The sequence below is a fragment of the Pleurodeles waltl genome, chromosome 8 (genome assembly GCF_031143425.1).
Source record: "Pleurodeles waltl isolate 20211129_DDA chromosome 8, aPleWal1.hap1.20221129, whole genome shotgun sequence".
NCBI classification, from domain to species: Eukaryota; Metazoa; Chordata; class Amphibia; order Caudata; family Salamandridae; genus Pleurodeles; species Pleurodeles waltl.
The window spans coordinates 239,822,079-239,839,649 of NC_090447.1; positions in this window are offsets into that span (position 1 = coordinate 239,822,079).

The window sequence follows — 17,571 nt, forward strand, 5'->3', positions numbered from 1 at the left end:
ACAATTTAAATCACACAAACAGATTAAAAACAGTCTCCTAAAAACCACACTCTGAAATATGTATGTAGCCTTTTTACTAAGAATAGGGGTGAAAAAAAGGGGGGCAGAGGGGGGAAGGGGAGGTAAGGGAGCCAAAAACTAGCTAGGAAATTCACACAGTCACGGCAAAAACGATTTTTAAACAAACACCACTTTAAAGGAGGCCAGGCTGCCTGAAAACACAGAGTCCACAGTAAAACAAACACTTTTTGAACAATTAATACTATTTAACTAGAAAATATCTTTGGGCTCCTTACCTAGGTCTTTTTGCAATCCTTGAACACTGGGCTGTATCAGGACACAGGGGAGATGCAGAGAGGAACACAAAATGGAGGTGCCTGTCTTTTGGCCTTCCCTCCACAAACTTAAGGAGCCAGAGCAGGTGGGGGGGGCGGGTCTCATGTGCAGCAGAGACTCAGGGAGCCAATCAGCTAAGTCTAGTCCCTGTGGCCTGGGGGAAGGCTACTGCTGCTCTATTCAGTATCTCCTTGGATACAGACAGGCTGAATCCACACTTCCAAGCTAGCAGGGTCTACTTTCCAGGTAAGGGGGAGATTGTTTAAGAGACAAACACTGCAATGGTTCTGGGCGCACACTCTAAAATCTGGCTTTTTTAAAGCAAAAATACAGGGGGGCAGACAGCTTTTAAGCACAATTTAAATCACACAAACAGATTAAAAACAGTCTCCTAAAAACCACACTCTGAAAGATGTATGTAGCCTTTTTACTAAGAATAGGGGTGAAAAAAAGGGGGGCAGAGGGTGGAAGGGGAGGGGGGGGAGCCACAAACTAGCAAGGGAATTCACACAGTCACGGCAAAAACGATTTTTAAACAAACACCACTTTAAAGGAGGCCAGGCTGCCTGAAAACACAGAGAGTCCACAATAAAACAAACACTTTTTGAACAATTAATACTATTTAACTAGAAAATATCTTTGGGCTCCTTACCTAGGTCTTTTTGCAATCCTTGAACACTGGGCTGCATCAGGACACAGGGGAGATGCACAGAGGAACACAAAATGGAGGTGCCTGTCTTTTGGCCTTTCCTCCACAAACTTAAGGAGCCAGAGCAGGTGGGGGGGCGGGTCTCAGGTGCAGCAGAGACTCAGGGAGCCAATCAGCAAAGTCCAGTCCCTGTGGCCTGGGGGAAGGCTACTGCTGCTCTAATCAGTATCTCCTTGGATACAGACAGGCTGAATCCACACTTCCAAGCTAGCAGAGTCTACTTTCCAGGTAAGGGGGAGATTGTTTAAGAGACAAACACTGCAATAGTTCTGGGCGCACACTCTAAAATCGGGCTTTTTTAAGGCAAAAATACAGAGGGGGCAGACAGCTTTTAAGCACAATTTAAATCACACAAACAGATTAAAAACAGTCTCCTAAAAACCACACTCTGAAAGATGTATGTTGCCTTTTTACTAAGAATAGGGGTGAAAAAAAGGGGGGGAGAGGGGGGGGAAGGGGGGTGAGCCAAAAACTAGCAAGGGAATTCACACAGTCACGGCAAAAACAATTTTTAAACAAACACCACTTTAAAGGAGGCCAGGCTGCCTGAAAACACAGAGAGTCCACAGTAAAACAAACACTTTTTTGAACAATTAATACTATTTAACTAGAAAATATCTTTGGGCTCCTTACCTAGGTCTTTTTGCAATCCTTGAACACTGGGCTGTATCAGGACACAGGGGAGATGCACAGAGGAACACAAAATGGAGGTGCCTGTCTTTTGGCCTTTCCTCCACAAACTTAAGGAGCCAGAGCAGGTGGGGGGGGCGGGTCTCAGGTGCAGCAGAGACTCAGAGAGCCAATCAGCAAAGTCCAGTCCCTGTGGCCTGGGGGAAGGCTACTGCTGCTCTAATCAGTATCTCCTTGGATACAGACAGGCTGAATCCACACTTCCAAGCTAGCAGAGTCTACTTTCCAGGTAAGGGGGAGATTGTTTAAGAGACAAAAACTGCAATAGTTCTGGGCGCACACTCTAAAATCGGGCTTTTTTAAGGCAAAAATACAGGGGGGGCAGACAGCTTTTAAGCACAATTTAAATCACACAAACAGATTAAAAACAGCCTCCTAAAAACCACACTCTGAAAAATGTATGTAGCCTTTTTACTAAGAATAGGGGTGAAAAAAAGGGGGGCAGAGGGGGAGAAGGGGGGTGAGCCAAAAACTAGCAAGGGAATTCACACAGTCACGGCAAAAACGATTTTTAAACAAACACCACTTTAAAGGAGGCCAGGCTGCCTGAAAACACAGAGAGTCCACAGTAAAACAATCACTTTTTGAACAATTAATACTATTTAACTAGAAAATATCTTTGGGCTCCTTACCTAGGTCTTTTTGCAATCCTTGAACACTGGGCTGTATCAGGACACAGGGGAGATGCACAGAGGAACACAAAATGGAGGTGCCTGTCTTTTGGCCTTTCCTCCACAAACTTAAGGAGCCAGAGCAGGTGGGGGGGCGGGTCTCAGGTGCAGCAGAGACTCAGGTAGCCAATCAGCAAAGTCCAGTCCCTGTGGCCTGGGGGAAGGCTACTGCTGCTCTAATCAGTATCTCTTGGATACAGACAGGCTGAATCCACACTTCCAAGCTAGCAGAGTCTACTTTCCAGGTAAGGGGGAGATTGTTTAAGAGACAAACACTGCAATAGTTCTGGGCGCACACTCTCAAACCGGGCTTTTTTAAGGCAAAAATACAGGGGGGCACACAGCTTTTAAGCACAATTTAAATCACACAAACAGATTAAAAACAGTCTCCTAAAAACCACACTCTGAAAGATGTATGTAGCCTTTTTAATAAGAATAGGGGTGAAAAAAAGGGTGGCAAAGGGGGGGGGGGGAGCCACAAACTAACAAGGGAATTCACACAGTCACAGCAAAAACGATTTTTAAACAAACACCACTTTAAAGTAGGCCAGGCTGCCTGAAAACACAGAGTCCACAGTAAAACAAACACTTTTTGAACAATTAATACTATTTAACTAGAAAATATCTTTGGGCTCCTTACCTAGGTCTTTTTGCAATCCTTGAACACTGGGCTGTATCAGGACACAGGGGAGATGCAGAGAGGAACACAAAATGGAGGTGCCTGTCTTTCGGCCTTCCCTCCACAAACTTAAGGAGCCAGAGCAGGTGGGGGGGGCGGGTCTCATGTGCAGCAGAGACTCAGGGAGCCAATCAGCTAAGTCTAGTCCCTGTGGCCTGGGGGAAGTCTACTGCTGCTCTATTCAGTATCTCCTTGGATACAGACAGGCTGAATCCACACTTCCAAGCTAGCAGGGTCTACTTTCCAGGTAAGGGGGAGATTGTTTAAGAGACACACACTGCAATGGTTCTGGGCGCACACTCTAAAATCTGGCTTTTTTAAAGCAAAAATACAGGGGGGCAGACAGCTTGTAAGCACAATTTAAATCACACAACAGATTAAAAACAGTCTCCTAAAAACCACACTCTGAAAGATGTATGTAGCCTTTTTACTAAGAATAGGGGTGAAAAAAAGGGGGGCAGAGGGGGAAGGGGAGGGGGGGGAGCCACAAACTAGCAAGGGAATTCACACAGTCACGGCAAAAACGATTTTTAAACAAACACCACTTTAAAGTAGGCCAGGCTGCCTGAAAACACAGAGAGTCCACAGTAAAACAAACACTTTTTGAACAATTAATACTATTTAACTAGAAAATATCTTTGGGCTCCTTACCTAGGTCTTTTTTCAATCCTTGAACACTGGGCTGTATCAGGACACAGGGGAGATGCACAGAGGAACACAAAATGGAGGTGCCTGTCTTTTGGCCTTCCCTCCACAACTTAAGGAGCCAGAGCAGGGTGGGGGGGGGCGGGTCTCAGGTGCAGCAGAGACTCAGGGAGCCAATCAGCTAAGTCCAGTCCCTGTGGCCTGGGGGAAGGCTACTGCTGCTCTATTCAGTATCTCCTTGGATACAGACAGGCTGAATCCACACTTCCAAGCTAGCAGAGTCTACTTTCCAGGGTAAGGGGGAGATTGTTTAAGAGACAAACACTGCAAATAGTTCTGGGCGCACACTCTAAAATCGGGCTTTTTTAAGGCAAAAATACAGGGGGGGCAGACAGCTTGTAAGCACAATTTAAATCACACAAACAGATTAAAAACAGTCTCCTAAAAACCACACTCTGAAAGATGTATGTAGCCTTTTTTCTAAGTATAGGGGTGAAAAAAGAGGGTGTAGAGGGGGGTGAAGGGGGGAGGAGCCACAAACTAGCAAGGGAATTCACACAGTCACTGCAAAAAACGATTTTTAAACAAACACCACTTTAAAGGAGGCCAGGCTGCTGAAAACACAGAGAGTCCACAGTAAACAAATACTTTTGAACAATTAATACTATTTAACTAGAAAATATCTTTGGTCTCCTTACCTAGGTCTTTTTGCAATCCTTGAACACTGGGCTGTATCAGGACACAGGGGAGATGCACAGAGGAACACAAAATGGAGGTGCCTGTCTTTTGGCCTTCCCTCCACAAACTTAAGGAGCCAGAGCAGGTGGGGGGGCGGGTCTCAGGTGCAGCAGAGACTCAGGGAGCCAGATCAGCTAAGTCCAGTCCCTGTGGCCTGGGGGAAGGCTACTGCTGGTCTATTCAGTATCTCCTTGGATACAGACAGGCTGAATCCACACTTCCAAGCTAGCAGAGTCTACTTTCCAGGTAAGGGGAGATTGTTTAAGAGACAAACACTGCAATAGTTCTGGGCGCACTCTCTAAAATCGGGCTTTTTGTAGGCAAAAATACAGGGGGGCAGACAGCTTTTTAGCACAATTTAAATCACACAAACAGATTAAAAACAGTCTCCTAAAAACCACACTCTGAAAGATGTATGTAGCCTTTTTACTAAGAATAGGGGTGAAAAAAAGGGGGCAGAGGGGGGGAAGGGGGGTGAGCCAAAAACTAGCAAGGGAATTCACACAGTCACGGCAAAAACAATTTTTTAAACAAACACCACTTTAAAGGAGGCCTGGCTGCCTGAAAACACAGAGAGTCCACAGTAAAACAACACTTTTTGAACAATTAATACTATTTAACTAGAAAATATCTTTGGGCTCCTTACCTAGGTCTTTTTGCAATCCCTTGAACACTGGGCTGTATCAGGACACAGGGGAGATGCACAGAGGAACACAAAATGGAGGTGCCTGTCTTTTGGCCCTTTCCTCCACAAACTTAAGGAGCCAGAGCAGGTGGGGGGGGGCGGGTCTCAGGTGCAGCAGAGACTCAGAGAGCCAATCAGCAAAGTCCAGTCCCTGTGGCCTGGGGGAAGGCTACTGCTGCTCTAATCAGTATCTCCTTGGATACAGACAGGGCTGAATCCCACACTTCCAAGCTAGCAGAGTCTACTTTCCAGGTAAGGGTGAGATTGTTTAAGAGACAAAACACTGCAATAGTTCTGGGCGCACAACTCTAAAATCGGGCTTTTTTTTAAGGCAAAATACAGGGGGGGGCAGACAGCTTTTAAGCACAATTTAAATCACACAACAGATTAAAAACAGTCTCCTAAAAACCACACTCTGAAAGATGTATGTAGCCTTTTTTACTAAGAATAGGGGTGAAAAAAAGGGGGGAGAGGGGGGGAAGGGGGGTGAGCCAAAAACTAGCAAGGGAATTCACACAGTCACGGCAAAAAACGATTTTAAACAAACACCACTTTAAAGGAGGCCTGGCTGCCTGAAAACACAGAGAGTCCACAGTAAAACAAACACTTTTTGAACAATTAATACTATTTAACTAGCAAATATCTTTGGGCTCCTTACCTAGGTCTTTTTGCAATCCCTTGAACACTGGGCTGTATCAGGACACAGGGGAGATGCACGAGGAACACAAAATGGAGGGTGCCTGTCTTTCGGCCTTCCCCTCCACAAACTTAGGAGCCAGAGCAGGTGGGGGGGGGCGGTCTCATGTGCAGCAGAGACTCAGGAGCCAATCAGCTAAGTCTAGTCCCTGTGGCCTGGGGAAGTCTTACTGCTGGTCTATTCAGTATCTCCTTGGATACAGACAGGGCTGAATCCACACTTCCAAGCTAGCAGGGTCTACTTTCCAGGTAAGGGGGAGATTGTTTAAGAGACAAACACTGCAATGGTTCTGGGCGCACACTCTAAAATCTGGCTTTTTTTAAAGCAAAAATACAGGGGGGGCAGACAGCTTTTAAGCACAATTTAAATCACACAACAGATTAAAACAGTCTCCTAAAAACCACACTCTGAAAGATGTATGTAGCCTTTTTACTAAGAATAGGGGTGAAAAAAGGGGGGCAGAAGGGGGAAGGGGGGTGAGCCAAAAACTTAGCAGGGAATTCACACAGTCACGGCAAAAACGATTTTTTAAACAAACACCACTTTAAAGGAGGCCAGGCTGCCTGAAAACACAGAGAGTCCACAGTAAAACAAACACTTTTTGAACAATTAATACTATTTAACTAGAAAATATCTTTGGGCTCCCTTTACCTAGGTCTTTTTTGCAATCCTTGAACACTGGGCTGTATCAGGACACAGGGGAGATGCACAGAGGAACACAAAATGGAGGTGCCTGTCTTTTTGGCCTTCCCTCCACAAACTTAAGGAGCCAGAGCAGGTGGGGGGGCGGGTCTCAGGTTGCAGCAGAGACTCAGCGAGCCAATCAGCTAAGTCCAGTCCTTGTGGCCTGGGGGAAGGCTACTACTGCTCTATTCAGTATCTCCTTGGATACAGACAGGCTGAATCCACACTTCCAAGCTAGCTTAGTCTACTTTCCAGGTAAGGGGGAGATTGTTTAAGAGACAAACACTGCAATAGTTCTGGGCGCACCACTCTCAAATCGGGCTTTTTTAAGGTAAAAATACAGGGGGGCACACAGCTTTTAAGCACAATTTAAATCACACAAACAGATTTAAAAACAGTCTCCTAAAAACCACACTCTGAAAGATGTATGTAGCCTTTTTACTAAGATAGGGGGTGAAAAAAAGGGGGGCGGGGGGGGGAGCCCACAAACTAGCAAGGGAATTCACACAGTCACGGCAAAAACGATTTTTAAAACAAACACCACTTTAAAGGAGGCCAGGCTGCCTGAAAACACAGAGAGTCCACAGTAAAACAAACACTTTTTGAACAATACTATTTAACTAGAAAATTTCTTTGGCTCCTTACCTAGGTCTTTTTGCAATCCTTGAACACTGGGCTGCATCAGGACACAGGGGAGATGCACAGAGGAACACAAAATGGAGGTGCCTGTCTTTTGGCCTTCCCTCCACAAACTTAAGGAGCCAGAGCAGGTGGGGGGGGGCGGTCTCAGGTGCAGCAGAGACTCAGGGAGCCAATCAGCTAAGTCCAGTCCCTGTGGCCTGGGGGAAGGCTACTGCTGCTCTATTCAGTATCTCCTTGGATACAGACAGGCTGAATCCACACTTCCAATCTAGGAGATTCTACTTTCCAGGTAAGGGGGAGATTGTTTAAGAGACAAACACTGCAATGGTTCTGGGCGCACACTCTAAAATCGGGCTTTTTTTAAGGCAAAAATACAGGGGGGCAGACAGCTTTTAAGCACATTTAAATCACACAAACAGATTAAAAACAGTCTCCTAAAAACCACACTCTGAAAGATGTATGTTGCCTTTTTACTAAGAATAGGGGTGAAAAGAAGGGGGGCAGAGGGGGGGAATAGGGGGGGGGGAGCCACAAACTAGCAAGGGAATTCACACAGTCACAGAAATAACGATTTTTAAACAAACACCACTTTAAAGAAGGCCAGGCTGCCTGAAAACACAGAGAGTCCACAGTAAAACAAACACTTTTTGAACAATTAATACTATTTAACTAGAAAATATCTTTGGGCTCCTTACCTAGGTCTTTTGCAATCCTTGAACACTGGGCTGTATCAGGACACAGGGGAGATGCACAGAGGAACACTAAATGGAGGTGCCTGTCTTTTGGCCTTCCCTCCACAAACTTAACGAGCCAGAGCAGGTGGGGGGGGCGGGTCTCAGGTGCAGCAGAGGACTCAGGGAGTCAATCAGCTAAGTCCAGTTCCTGTTGCCTGGGGAAGGCTATTACTGCTCTATTCAGTATCTCCTTGGATACAGACAGGCTGAATCCACACTTCCAAGCTAGCAGAGTCTACTTTCCAGGTAAGGGGGAGATTGTTTAAGAGACAAACACTGCAATAGTTCTGGGCGCACACTCTAAAATAGGGCTTTTTTAAGGCAAAAATACAGGGGGGCAGACAGATTTTAAGCACAATTTATATCACACAAACAGATTAAAAACAGTCTCCTAAAAACCACACTCTGAAAGATGTATGTAGCCTTTTTACTAAGAATAGGGGTGAAAAAAGGGGGGCAGAGGGGGGAAGGGAGGGGGAGCCACAAACTAGCAAGGGAATTCACACAGTCACGGCAAAAAACGATTTTTTAACAAACACCACTTTAAAGGAGGCCAGGCTGCCTGAAAACACAGAGAGTCCACAGTAAAACAAAAACTTTTTGAACAATTAATACTATTTAACTAGAAAATATCTTTGGGCTCCTTACCTAGGTCTTTTTGCAATCCTTGAACACTGGGCTGTATCAGGACACAGGGAGATGCACAGAGGAACACAAAATGGAGGTGCCTGTCTTTTTGGCCTTCCCTCCACAAACTTAAGGAGCCAGAGCAGGTGGGGGGGGGGGGGCGGTCTCAGGTGCAGCAGAGACTCAGGGAGCCAATCAGCTAAGTCCAGTCCCTGTGGCCTGGGGGAAGGCTACTGCTGCTGTATTCAGTATCTCCTTGGATACAGACAGGCTGAATCCACACTTCCAAGCTAGCAGAGTCTACTTTCCAGGTAAGGGGGAGATTGTTTAAGAGACAAACACTGCAATAGTTCTGGGCGCACACTCTAAAATCAGGCTTTTTTAGGCAAAAATACAGGGGGGCAGACAGCTTTTAAGCACAATTTAAATCACACAAACAGATTAAAAACAGTCTCCTAAAAACCACACTCTGAAAGATGTATGTAGCCTTTTTACTAAGAATAGGGGTGAAAAAAAGGGGGGCAGAGGGGTGGGAAGGGGGGGGGGAGCCACAAACTAGCAAGGGAATTCACACAGTCATGGCAAAAACGATTTTTAAACAAACACCACTTTAAGGAGGCCAGGCTGCCTGAAACACAGAGAGTCCACAGTAAAACAAACACTTTTTGAACAATTAATACTATTTAACTAGAAATATCTTTGGGCTCCTTACCTAGGTCTTTTTGCAATCCTTGAACACTGGGCTGTATCAGGACACAGGGGAGATGCACAGAGGAACACAAAATGGAGGTGCCTGTCTTTTGGCCTTCCCTCCACAAACTTAAGGAGCCAGAGCAGGTGGGGGGGGCAGGTCTCATGTGCAGCAGAGACTCAGGGAGCCAATCAGCTAAGTCCAGTCCCAGTGGCCTGGGGGAAGGCTACTGCTGCTCTATTCAGTATCTCTTTGGATACAGACAGGCTGAATCCACACTTCCAAGCTAGCAGAGTCTACTTTCCAGGTAAGGGGGAGATTGTTTAAGAGACAAACACTGCAATAGTTCTGGGCGCACACTCTAAAATCGGGCTTTTTTAAGGAAAAAATACAGGGGGGCAGACAGCTTTTAAGCACAATTTAAATCACACAAACAGATTAAAAACAGTCTCCTAAAAACCACACTCTGAAAAATGTATGTAGCCTTTTTACTAAGAATAGGGGTGAAAAAAAGGGGGGCAGAGGGGGGGAGGGGGCGAGCCACAAACTAGCAAGGGAATTCACACAGTCACGGCAAAAACGATTTTTAAACAAACACCACTTTAAAGGAGGCCAGGCTGCCTGAAAACACAGAGAGTCCACAGTAAAACAAACACTTTTTGAACAATTAATACAATTTAACTAGAAAATATCTTTGGGCTCCTTACCTAGGTCTTTTTGCAATCCATGAACACTGGGCTGTATCAGGACACAGGGGAGATGCACAGAGGAACACAAAATGGAGGTGCTTGTCTTTTTGGCCTTCCCTCCACAAACTTAAGGAGCCAGAGCAGGTGGGGGGGCGGGTCTCAGGTGCAGCAGAGACTCAGGGAGCTAATCAGCTAAGTCCAGTCCTTGTGGCCTGGGGGAAGGCTACTACTGCTCTATTCAGTATCTCCTTGGATACAGACAGGCTGAATCCACACTTCCAAGCTAGCATAGTCTACTTTCCAGGTAAGGGGGAGATTGTTTAAGAGACAAACACTGCAATAGTTCTGGGCGCACACTCTCAAATCGGGCTTTTTTAAGGCAAAAATACAGGGGGGCACACAGCTTTTAAGCACAATTTAAATCACACAAACAGATTAAAAACAGTCTCCTAAAAACCACACTCTGAAAGATGTATGTAGCCTTTTTACTAAGAATAGGGGTGAAAAAAAGGGGGGCAGAGGGGGGAAGGGAGGGGGAGCCACAAACTAGCAAGGGAATTCACACAGTCACGGCAAAAACGATTTTTAAACAAACACCACTTTAAAGGAGGCCAGGCTGCCTGAAAATACAGAGAGTCCACAGTAAAACAAACACTTTTTGAACAATTAATACTATTTAACTAGAAAATATCTTTGGGCTCCTTACCTAGGTCTTTTTGCAATCCTTGAACACTGGGCTGTATCAGGACACAGGGGAGATGCACAGAGGAACACAAAATGGAGATGCCTGTCTTTTTGGCCTTCCCTCCACAAACTTAAGGAGCCAGAGCAGGTGGGGGGGGCGGGTCTCAGGTGCAGCAGAGACTCAGGGAGCCAATCAGCTAAGTCCAGTCCCTGTGGCCTGGGGGAAGGCTACTGCTGCTCTATTCAGTACCTCCTTGGATACAGACAGGCTGAATCCACACTTCCAAGCTAGCAGAGTCTACTTTCCAGGTAAGGGGGAGATTGTTTAAGAGACAAACACTGCAATAGTTCTGGGCGCACACTCTAAAATCGGGCTTTTTTAAAGCAAAAATACAGGGGGGCAGACAGCTTTTAAGCACAATTTAAATCACACAAACAGATTAAAAACAGTCTCCTAAAAACCACACTCTGAAAGATGTATGTAGCCTTTGTACTAAGAATAGGGGTGAAAAAAGGGGGGCAGAGGGGGGGAAGGGGGGGGGGATCCACAAACTAGCAAGGGAATTCACACAGTCACAGCAAAAACGATTTTTAAACAAACACCACTTTAAAGGAGGCCAGGCTGCCTGAAAACACAGAGAGTCCACAGTAAAACAAACACTTTTTGAACAATTAATACTATTTAACTAGAAAATATCTTTGGGCTCCTTACCTAGGTCTTTTTGCAATCCTTGAACACTGGGCTGTATCAGGACACAGGGGATATGCACAGGGGAACACAAAATGTAGGTGCCTGTCTTTTGGCCTTCCCTCCACAAATTATTGAGCCAGAGCAGGTGGGGGGGGGGGGGGGGTGGGTCTCAGGTGCAGCAGAGACTCAGGGAGCCAATCAGCTATGTCCAGTCCCTGTGGCCTGGGGGAAAGCTACTGCTGCTCTATTAAGTATCTCCTTGGATACAGACAGGCTGAATCCACAATTCCAAGCTAGCAGAGTCTACTTTCCAGGTAAGGGGGAGATTGTTTAAGAGACAAACACTGCAATAGTTCTGGGCGCACACTCTAAAATCGGGCTTTTTTAAGGCAAAAATACAGGGGGGCAGACAGATTTTAAGCACAATTTATATCACACAAACAGATTAAAAACAGTCTCCTAAAAACCACACTCTGAAAGATGTATGTAGCCTTTTTACTAAGAATAGGGGTGAAAAAAAGGGGGGCAGGAGGGGGAGGGGGGAGCCACAAACTAGCAAGGGAATTCACACAGTCACGGCAAAAACGATTTTTAAACAAACACCACTTTAAAGGAGGCCAGGCTGCCTGGAAACACAGAGAGTCCACAGTAAAACAAACACTTTTTGAACAATTAATACTATTTAACTAGAAAATATCTTTGGGCTCCTTAACTAGGTCTTTTTACAATCCTTGAACACTGGGCTGTATCAGGACACAGGGGAGATGCACAGAGGAACACAAAATGGAGGTGCCTGTCTTTTGGCCTTCCCTCCACAAACTTAAGGAGCCAGAGCAGGTGGGGGGGGCGGGTCTCAGGTGCAGCAGAGACTCAGGGAGCCAATCAGCTAAGTCCAGTCCCTGTGGCCTGGGGCAAGGCTACTGCTGCTCTATTCAGTATCTCCTTGGATACAGACAGGCTGAATCCACACTTCCAAGCTAGTAGAGTCTACTTTCCAGGTAATGGGGAGATTGTTTAAGAGACAAACACTGCAATAGTTATGGGCGCACACTCTAAAATCGGGCTTTTTTAATGCAAAAATACAGGGGGGCAGACAGCTTTTAAGCACAATTTAAATCACACAAACAGATTAAAAACAGTCTCGTAAAAACCACACTCTGAAAGATGTATGTAGCCTTTTTACTAAGAATAGGGGTGAAAAAAAGGGGGGCAGAGGGGGGAAGGGAGGGGGAGCCACAAACTAGCAAGGGAATTCACACAGTCACGGCAAAAACGATTTTTAAACAAACACCACTTTAAAGGAGGCCAGGCTGCCTGAAAACACAGAGAGTCCACAGTAAAACAAAAACTTTTTGAACAATTAATACTATTTAACTAGAAAATATCTTTGGGCTCCTTACCTAGGTCTTTTTGCAATCCTTGAACACTGGGCTGTATCAGGACACAGGGGAGATGCACAGAGGAACACAAAATGGAGGTGCCTGTCTTTTTGGCCTTCCCTCCACAAACTTAAGGAGCCAGAGCAGGTGGGGGGGTGGGCGGTCTCAGGTGCAGCAGAGACTCAGGGAGCCAATCAGCTAAGTCCAGTCCCTGTGGCCTGGGGGAAGGCTACTGCTGCTGTATTCAGTATCTCCTTGCATACAGACAGGCTGAATCCACACTTCCAAGCTAGCAGAGTCTACTTTCCAGGTAAGGGGGAGATTGTTTAAGAGACAAACACTGAATAGTTCTGGGCGCACACTCTAAAATCAGGCTTTTTTAAGGCAAAAATACAGGGGGGCAGACAGCTTTTAAGCACAATTTAAATCACACAAACAGATTAAAAACAGTCTCCTAAAAACCACACTCTGAAAGATGTATGTAGCCTTTTTACTAAGAATAGGGGTGAAAAAAAGGGGGGCAGAGGGGTGGGAAGGGGGGGGGGAGCCACAAACTAGCAAGGGAATTCACACAGTCATGGCAAAAACGATTTTTAAACAAACACCACTTTAAAGGAGGCCAGGCTGCCTGAAAACACAGAGAGTCCACAGTAAAACAAACACTTTTTGAACAATTAATACTATTTAACTAGAAAATATCTTTGGGCTCCTTACCTAGGTCTTTTTGCAATCCTTGAACACTGGGCTGTATCAGGACACAGGGGAGATGCACAGAGGAACACAAAATGGAGGTGCCTGTCTTTTGGCCTTCCCTCCACAAACTTAAGGAGCCAGAGCAGGTGGGGGGGGCAGGTCTCATGTGCAGCAGAGACTCAGGGAGCCAATCAGCTAAGTCCAGTCCCAGTGGCCTGGGGGAAGGCTACTGCTGCTCTATTCAGTATCTCTTTGGATACAGACAGGCTGAATCCACACTTCCAAGCTAGCAGAGTCTACTTTCCAGGTAAGGGGGAGATTGTTTAAGAGACAAACACTGCAATAGTTCTGGGCGCACACTCTAAAATCGGGCTTTTTTAAGGAAAAAATACAGGGGGGCAGACAGCTTTTAAGCACAATTTAAATCACACAAACAGATTAAAAACAGTCTCCTAAAAACCACACTCTGAAAAATGTATGTAGCCTTTTTACTAAGAATAGGGGTGAAAAAAAGGGGGGCAGAGGGGGGGAGGGGGCGAGCCACAAACTAGCAAGGGAATTCACACAGTCACGGCAAAAACGATTTTTAAACAAACACCACTTTAAAGGAGGCCAGGCTGCCTGAAAACACAGAGAGTCCACAGTAAAACAAACACTTTTTGAACAATTAATACAATTTAACTAGAAAATATCTTTGGGCTCCTTACCTAGGTCTTTTTGCAATCCATGAACACTGGGCTGTATCAGGACACAGGGGAGATGCACAGAGGAACACAAAATGGAGGTGCTTGTCTTTTTGGCCTTCCCTCCACAAACTTAAGGAGCCAGAGCAGGTGGGGGGGCGGGTCTCAGGTGCAGCAGAGACTCAGGGAGCTAATCAGCTAAGTCCAGTCCTTGTGGCCTGGGGGAAGGCTACTACTGCTCTATTCAGTATCTCCTTGGATACAGACAGGCTGAATCCACACTTCCAAGCTAGCATAGTCTACTTTCCAGGTAAGGGGGAGATTGTTTAAGAGACAAACACTGCAATAGTTCTGGGCGCACACTCTCAAATCGGGCTTTTTTAAGGCAAAAATACAGGGGGGCACACAGCTTTTAAGCACAATTTAAATCACACAAACAGATTAAAAACAGTCTCCTAAAAACCACACTCTGAAAGATGTATGTAGCCTTTTTACTAAGAATAGGGGTGAAAAAAAGGGGGGCAGAGGGGGGAAGGGAGGGGGAGCCACAAACTAGCAAGGGAATTCACACAGTCACGGCAAAAACGATTTTTAAACAAACACCACTTTAAAGGAGGCCAGGCTGCCTGAAAATACAGAGAGTCCACAGTAAAACAAACACTTTTTGAACAATTAATACTATTTAACTAGAAAATATCTTTGGGCTCCTTACCTAGGTCTTTTTGCAATCCTTGAACACTGGGCTGTATCAGGACACAGAGGAGATGCACAGAGGAACACAAAATGGAGGTGCCTGTCTTTTGGCCTTCCCTCCACAAACTTAAGGAGCCAGAGCAGGTGGGGGGGGGGGCTCGTCTCAGGTGCAGCAGAGACTCAGGGAGCCAATCAGCTAAGTCCAGTCCCTGTGGCCTGGGGGAAGGCTACTGCTGCTCTATTCAGTATCTCCTTGGATACAGACAGGCTGAATCCACACTTCCAAGCTAGCAGAGTCTACTTTCCAGGTAAGGGGGAGATTGTTTAAGAGACAAACACTGCAATAGTTCTGGGCGCACACTCTAAAATCCGGCTTTTTTAAGGCAAAATACAAGGGGGCAGACAGCTTTTAAGCACAATTTAAATCACACAAACAGATTAAAACAGTCTCCTAAAAACCACACTCTGAAAGATGTATGTAGCCTTTTTACTAAGAATAGGGGTGAAAAAAAGGGGGGCAGATTGGGGGAAGGGGGGGAGCCACAAACTAGCAAGGGAATTCACACAGTCACGGCAAAAACGATTTTTAAACAAACACCACTTTAAAGGAGGCCAGGCTGCCTGAAAACACAGAGTCCACAGTAAAACAAACACTTTTTGAACAATTAATACTATTTAACTAGAAAATATCTTTGGGCTCCTTACCTAGGTCTTTTTGCAATCCTTGAACACTGGGCTGTATCAGGACACAGGGGAGATGCACAGAGGAACACAAAATGGAGGTGCCTGTCTTTTGGCCTTCCCTCCACAAACTTAAGGAGCCAGAGCAGGTGGGGGGGGGGGCGTGTCTCAGGTGCAGCAGAGACTCAGGGAGCCAATCAACTAAGTCCAGTCCCTGTGGCCTGGGGGAAGGCTACTGCTGCTCTATTCAGTATCTCCTTGGATACAGACAGGCTGAATCCACACTTCCAAGCTAGCAGAGTCTACTTTCCAGGTAAGGGGGAGATTGTTTAAGAGACAAACACTGCAATAGTTCTGGGCGCACACTCTAAAATCGGGCTTTTTTAAGGCAAAAATACAGGGGGCAGACAGCTTTTAAGCACAATTTAAATCACACAAACAGATTAAAAACAGTCTCCTAAAAACCACACTCTGAAAGATGTATGTAGCCTTTTTACTAAGAATAGGGGTGAAAAAAAGGGGGGGAGGGGGGGGAGCCACAAACTAGCAAGGGAATTCACACAGTCACGGCAAAAACGATTTTTAAACAAACACCACTTTAAAGGAGGCCAGGCTGCCTGAAAACACAGAGAGTCCACAGTAAAACAATCACTTTTTGAACAATTAATACTATTTAACTAGAAAATAGCTTTGGGCTCCTTACCTAGGTCTTTTTGCAATCCTTGAACACTGGGCTGTATCAGGACACAGAGGAGATGCACAGAGGAACACAAAATGGAGGTGCCTGTCTTTTGGCCTTCCCTCCACAAACTTAAGGAGCCAGAGCAGGTGGGGGGGGGCGGGTCTCAGGTGCAGCAGAGACTCAGGGAGCCAATCAGCTAAGTCCAGTCCCTGTGGCCTGGGGGAAGGCTACTGCTGCTCTATTCAGTATCTCCTTGGATACAGGCAGGCTGAATCCACACTTCCAAGCTAGCAGAGTCTACTTTCCAGGTAAGGGGGAGATTGTTTAAGAGACAAACACTGCAATAGTTCTGGGCGCACACTCTAAAATCGGGCTTTTTTTAAGGCAAAAATACAGGGGGGCAGACAGCTTTTAAGCACAATTTAAATCACACAAACAGATTAAAAACAGTCTCCTAAAAACCACACTCTGAAAGATGTATGTTGCCTTTTTACTAAGAATAGGGGTGAAAAAAAGGGGGGCAGAGGGGGGGAAGAGGGGGGGGAGCCACAAACTAGCAAGGGAATTCACACAGTCACAGCAAAAACGATTTTTAAACAAACACCACTTTAAAGGAGGCCAGGCTGCCTGAAAACACAGAGAGTCCACAGTAAAACAAACACTTTTTGAACAATTAATACTATTTAACTAGAAAATATCTTTGGGCTCCTTACCTAGGTCTTTTTGCAATCCTTGAACACTGGGCTGTATCAGGACACAGGGGAGATGCACAGAGGAACACTAAATGGAGGTGCCTGTCTTTTGGCCTTCCCTCCACAAACTTAACGAGCCAGAGCAGGTGGGGGGGCGGGTCTCAGGTGCAGCAGAGACTCAGGGAGCCAATCAGCTAAGTCCAGTTCCTGTTGCCTGGGGGAAGGCTATTACTGCTCTATTCAGTATCTCCTTGGATACAGACTGGCTGAATCCACACTTCCAAGCTAGCAGAGTCTACTTTCCAGGTAAGGGGGAGATTGTTTAAGAGACAAACACTGCAATAGTTCTGGGCGCACACTCTAAAATCGGGCTTTTTTAAGGCAAAAATACAGGGGGGCAGACAGATTTTAAGCACAATTTAAATCACACAAACAAATTAAAAACAGTCTCCTAAAAACCACACTCTGAAAGATGTATGTAGCCTTTTTACTAAGAATAGGGGTGAAAAAAAGGGGGGCAGGAGGGGGAGGAGGGGGAGCCACAAACTAGCAAGGGAATTCACACAGTCACGGCAAAAACGATTTTTAAACAAACACCACTTTAAAGGAGGCCAGGCTGTCTGAAAACACAGAGTCCACAGTAAAACAAACACTTTTTGAACAATTAATACTATTTAACTAGAAAATATCTTTGGGCTCCTTACCTAGGTCTTTTTGCAATCCTTGAACACTGGGCTGTATCAGGACACAGGGGAGATGCACAGAGGAACACAAAA